Below are 6,152 nucleotides of genomic sequence, written 5' to 3'. Positions count from 1 at the left end.
AACTTTAGATATCAAAAGAGAAACAAAGAATTGTAAAAATGGGTGAGCTTTCGAGGGGCATAAGAAAGTCTGAGATTAGAAACATCATTTTTATTTATTTCTTTATTCTGTTTTATTTACCCAGGGTAGCCTCTTCAGTACAAAACTGCTTTACAAGAGAGCACTGCACATCTAAATGTATTTATCAGCATTAATAGTTTATACATAATTTTTAAAATGAGCGCGAAGCTCAGGATAATGTTTGATATTCCAACCAGAAAAATTGGCATTTTAAGCATATAATCCCATGCCCCATTGGCATCCACAGGAGGGTGGGCCTTTCTGCCTGGAAACTGAAATCAAAAGAAAAGTGTGGAAAATGGATGAAAGACAAAGATCCTCTGCGCATGTCTTACCAGCAAATGCAGCTCATTCAGAATCTAACTCTTAGAGCACCTAAATTCTACCGTAGGCCTACAATATGTGTTTACCATGCTTAGAAAACGCATATTTCTTAAGCTATTTTTAAACAAGTCCCTACTGCTCAAGAGTGAACGAGTCGCTTCCTCACACATATTCGAAAATATTTTGACCTGCTTTTTTTTATCGGTTGCTTTGCTCCCTCACATACCCCAACAATTTTATGTCCTCTACATTTCTTCTGCTTGGTCACTTCGCTCCCTCTCACATATTCCCCAAATCTCTTGTCCCTTGCATTTTTCTTCTCTGTCATTTCGCTCTCTCGCATATATTGCAAAATAATTTTCTGCTGTCGCTTCGCTCCCTTGCACATATCCCAAAAATGTTTTGCCCCCCCCCGTATTTTTTTTCTGCAGACAGCCATGTCCCGTTCATACTCTCTCTCCAATACATTGAAATGATGGGGGGGGGGGCACTTTGGATATGAGAGTTACTGAACAATTGAAAATCAGTGAATTATTTGGCTTTTTTTTCTTTTGTTTAGTTAATATTTTCTGTGTGAGTGAAACTTCCGAAGGATTATACCCGTTTCGTTACATAAAACATACAAGTATTTTGAGAAATACCAACAGAAAAAAAAACCCAGATTCTTCCTGACTGTTCAAATCCTTAAAAAAATTATGGTAATCTTCGCTTTCTCAGGCATTGATCACAGGCTCCCCCAACACCCGTCTCTCTTTCTCTATCACCCCCATTCTTAATTCATCTTTTTGTCTCTATCCAACAGCTCATTCATAACTATCGCCTTGTTCTATCCTGTTCCATTCTTCTGTCAGCTTGCTGTCATTCCTACTTTTCACAAACTTTTTTTCTCTTCTGACATTCTAAGTCAGAATGAATATACTGTAAGACATCATTTTTGCAACACGTTCAAATTTAATGAATGCACTTTTGTTACATGCCCAGTGGTAAACTTTTTCATTGAGCTATTTTAAATAATCAGAATGCACATAGCGTAAATTATTTGTTGTAAAGTTTTGCGAGTCATGTTTGTCCAAACTTAAGAGCAAGTAATGTACACGGCGGGACTTCTGCTGTGTGGTTTCAGCCTCTTCTCCAAGTTTTTAATAGTCCATTATTGCAGTTATCTTCCACTTTACCCCTCTTGGACTTTCTGATATTGAGTAGGAGTGGTCCTCGTGAAATGAAGGTGCTGAAGACTTTGCAGTATCTGGGAGGTTGTTTGCTGACTCAAAACGTCTTTCTTCCGGGGAATTCCTTGGCTTGGGTGAATTCTGTACGAGATGAATGAATTAAAAGAAATATTGAACAAAAACAGATAGAAGAATGAAAAGATAGCTTTAAATTTTTCAATTAAATATTCGATAATACATGAAGAATAATATTTATTTAGGAATCAAACCTTTTCCAGTGACTTGCAACAAAATAAATGTTTTTTAAAAATAATATTCATGATGATATATTAACCCTATCTAGCCCCCCCCATCCACATATTTTTTACGATAAGTCCACAATGAGAAACGAGGTACCATTATTTTTTTTCCGTTCAATTCTCGCAGAGCTTTTGAGACCAAATTCGAGACGCCTAGATACGCAGTTACGCAACATTTTATGAGTTTATGTTGGACCAAAAATTGCTAAAAAATATTTTGAGTATACATATTTAATCCAATGGAAATTCTATTTTCAGTCATAATTGACAAATGCATCATTATTCTTGCACTAATTGGTTGGAAATAATCAAATCTTGCTTTTTATAATTGGAATAGTACCACGAAGTGATCCCATTGAAAAAAACCAATAAAATACATAAGGCCCCAAAACTAAGAAATACGTATGGAATTATAAAACCAATAAAATACATAAGATTAGAAATTTGATTTACCATTTTTTTCAGGAGCACATTTGTTTAGAAATCATAGAATTTGGGGAATTATTTAGAGATTTACCTTTAAAGCAGAGAATTCTATATTTAGGCATAAATTAGCATTATTAATTTATTAAAAATAAATTTAAATTCTGTAAAATCAGCGATACACCCTTAGCTCCATGCTTGCAGATTACATTGATGGTGACGTGTGCATTGGTTTTCGTTGCGATCGACGGAGATCTGAAGAGGGGGACCAAAAAGCCCCCCCCCCCCCCGGGCTATGCAATCTAAAAGTAGCCCAGGATTATTATGTAGGGTAAACCAAATTTTTAATATATTTGTTCATTTAGTAAGAGTTTACTGTAAATACACAGTAAAGGCCCAGGTCCATGGTTACCCTCCCAAATAGGATAATTTTCATCTCTATTTGGCTACTGAAAATGGAATATTTAAAGCAATGTTCTATCAAACCAAAGGTAGATAATACAGAGAAAATATTTCTTTAGAACACATGTATGATATAGATCTACTCTACCTTCTGAAGACGAGGCAGGAAATCAAATATGGTTGGGACAGCATCCTGTCTAAGACGAGTCACTTGCCCAGTCCTGTCAAAGCAACCATCTTCAAAATGAGCAAAACGGAGTACAGAGCTCTTGGAGGAATTCAATGAAGCTCGCTTCATATTGACCATCCATACTGTGTTACAGTACCGGTTCAGTCCAACGGCTGAATGGGAATCTGCAGCAAATGTAAACACATGTCATAAAATCAATTACACATAATTAAGAAAATTTGACGTGTCCAAAGGACACAGATGCCCCCGCTTAACGCGATCAGAAATCCATTCAATATAATTGAACTTAATATCATGCAGAAACCAATATGCATATATATATAATTAACAAATTTAGACCTTTGAACCGACTTACATATATAATGAGATGTGACCTTTGACCTGCGGACTCCGAATTCGAACTTAGCCTGTATTTTGTGGTCATCTACCTACACACGAATTTTTTTTTTATCCATTAAATATTTTTCGAGTTATTGCGCGGAAACCAAGTGGGGGGGGGGACGGACAGGGGCAACGCTTAATGCCCCCTCTGGGCTTCGTCTGTGGGGGCATAAAAACTCTAGGCCTACATGTACTCAGCAGGGGCCCGTTTCTCAACACTTGGACAAGTTAGTCATATAACTTTATCTACCAAACACAGAGTTAGTTCCAATCTTACCCAAAAGGATTAACTAGAATCCATTGATATCGTATACTATTGGTGGAAAGTACATGAGACGTAGCCTTAGTCACAAAATAGCATAATTTTCAAAAAGTAAAATTATGATAAAACCTAATAATAATAATAATAATCCGCTTTTATATAGCGCTTAATACATCGGAATGACGTGTCTAAGCGCTTAACAGATATATTATTACCCCGGTGATCGGACTCAATCAGTCATTCCCGCACACAACGTGTGCACATCCTCCACTCCTTCGGGAGTATTCCAGTCAGTCGCCGGTGAGGCGCACACTGTACTGGACAAGCTACAATGACTTTCACATCCTACCGGGTACCCATTTAGCACCTGGATCGAGAGTGGCAAAGTGTGGATTTACGCCTTGCCAAAGGACGCCAGACCGCGGTGGGATTCGAACACACGTCCCTATGATTACAAGGCGAGAGTGAGAACCACTACATCACAGCTCCTCCAAACTTACAATTATTGTGATGAATTTGGAAATAGATCCTATCAAAATAATAGCAGAGGCAAAATATGCATAAAAAATACTCAAACATGCAGACATGGGCATTAAATTGCCGAGGAAATGAAATTATCACTAATTCATTTCATGACCAAAAAAAAATCACATGTGGACGTTGAGATGGGTACCCCCAGATATAAAATTTGAATAGTTTACGTAAGTAAACCATGCAGGCTTTCTTCCTAAAATAAAATGATAATTATACAGGTTTTTAGGATTCCAAACACCATCAAAATATTATCATCATGAATTGTTCAACTCTTTAGATACCAAAACACACAATTTTATAAATTCTATGCATATATTAGAGAGAGAATTTATCAAAATCTTGATAAGGGTCTGAAAGCAACGAGTACAAGTCCAATTATGGATGGCCTGAAGTGGTAGAATCTTTGTCAATTCAATTATTTTACTACTTTAAAATGAATGGTTTTGTGATTTTTTACCAACACTTGTTATAATTTCTGTGCATTACAATTACTATTCAATGATTTATCCCACTTGTTTGCAATAAAATTCATTTTCTATGAATTATTACGTAATATTAGAATTTTCGAAGAGCCGTGGTGTAGTGGTTCTGACTCTCGCCTTGTAAACAGAGGGTCGTGTGTTCGAATCCCACCGCGGTCTAGCGTCCTTTGGCAAGGCGTTAATCCACACTTTGCCACTCTCGACCCAGGTGCTAAATGGGTACCCGGTAGGATGCGAAAGATATTGTATGTTTGATTTTGCCAGCGCCATAATGAGGCTGCGATGAATGCAAGGAATGCTCCCCAGGGAGTGGAAATTGTGCACTTTTCGTGCGGGATTGAAATGAATCCAATGACCTGGGTAATAATATGCTGTAACGCGCTTTGAGCCATTCAGGGAAAAGCGCTTTATAAAAATTGGCTATTATTATTTGAATGTCATAGTCTACCCACATGATATCACTACGTCATTAAGAAAGAAGTTATGACAGGTTCGGAGATGTCATAACTATTTCGTCAAGTTGTCCCCGATCTTGGCAAAGAGGGATTCGTGAAACAGTTAGTAGACAAGTAGCTCACTATCTCCAATTTAGTTAAGAAGTTGGAAGACTTATGACGGTGTTGAGAAACGGGCCCCAGTCTACACAAGCAGAACCAAACAGAATCAGTTTGCCACACTCAAATTCCCAATTTGCGCTTGCATCAATTGTTTAGTTACATACCTTTCCCATTTATGATTACAAAAAGTGCTTAGAATGACAATTTTTTAGGTCAGAATTTTTAGCTCGCGCTTCGTGTTCCCATTATTGAAATATGTACCGTCTTCATGGGTAAACAGTCCTTAATAGGTCCCTTTTCGATCATGCTAGAACACTCGTTAAATATTCTGTTCATGCTTGGCATTCTCAGTAATTATCTAGTTACATACGCATCTTGTTCAGGATCACAAACAGTGCCCAGAATGTTAAATTTTCAGGACAAAATAAATACATGAAAGTTCAAAAAAAGAAAGAAAAAAATATTCGCCTGCGCTTCGCGCTCGCACTTGTTATATATGGCCTATGAGATTATTTCATATTGATGTTGTTTTATAAGAATAAAGCTAAGAAATGACTGATCGGGGAAAATATAGGTGAAGATAATTTTGGGTCCCATCCCCTATTGGCGAAAGTCTGATACACCCTTGTGACACATACACACACAGAGAAAAAAATAGTGCCCCCCCCCTGAAAAAGCAAGGACCCCCCGGTGCCCCCCTCCCCAGAGAAATAATCCTAGCTACGCCACTGGACTGATTCCTTTATCCCCAAACCACTTATACAAGACAAGCTTATTTCTATCCAGGATGTAAATCAATTCTAGAAAGAGCAATCTGGAAGTCTTGCCTCTGGCAGGGCCTAGTAGGACACTATAGGTGTTTGATTTGATTTTATTTTATTTCAGCATTTTTTCAACAGAAATAATTAACAAACATAATGTACAACATAAAGAAAAAAATAGTGATACATTTCTTTTTACAAAAATAAATACAAATAATCATTCATTTGCAAAAATGTATATAGATAGTATTAGTTTGCAATATTATAAGTTGTACTTTGTTGACTAGACAAAAAAAAAATGCTGGAGA

The 6,152-nt window shown here is 37.0% G+C and overlaps 1 long non-coding RNA gene across 1 annotated transcript; it reads right to left on the bottom strand.

The window, feature by feature from the left end:
- Window positions 1-1,315: 1,315 nt before the first annotated feature.
- Window positions 1,316-3,639, bottom strand: LOC129284053 (uncharacterized). Its single transcript, XR_010296272.1, has 2 exons — window positions 2,826-3,639; window positions 1,316-1,694 (listed from the first exon to the last, which is right to left on the bottom strand). It is a non-coding gene; the product is annotated as an uncharacterized LOC129284053 (long non-coding RNA).
- Between the last annotated feature and the right edge of the window lie 2,513 nt (window positions 3,640-6,152).

The sequence above is a fragment of the Lytechinus pictus genome, chromosome 17, assembly GCF_037042905.1.
Source record: "Lytechinus pictus isolate F3 Inbred chromosome 17, Lp3.0, whole genome shotgun sequence".
Classification (NCBI taxonomy): domain Eukaryota; kingdom Metazoa; phylum Echinodermata; class Echinoidea; order Temnopleuroida; family Toxopneustidae; genus Lytechinus; species Lytechinus pictus.
This window is presented reverse-complemented; position numbering and strand designations above follow the sequence as displayed.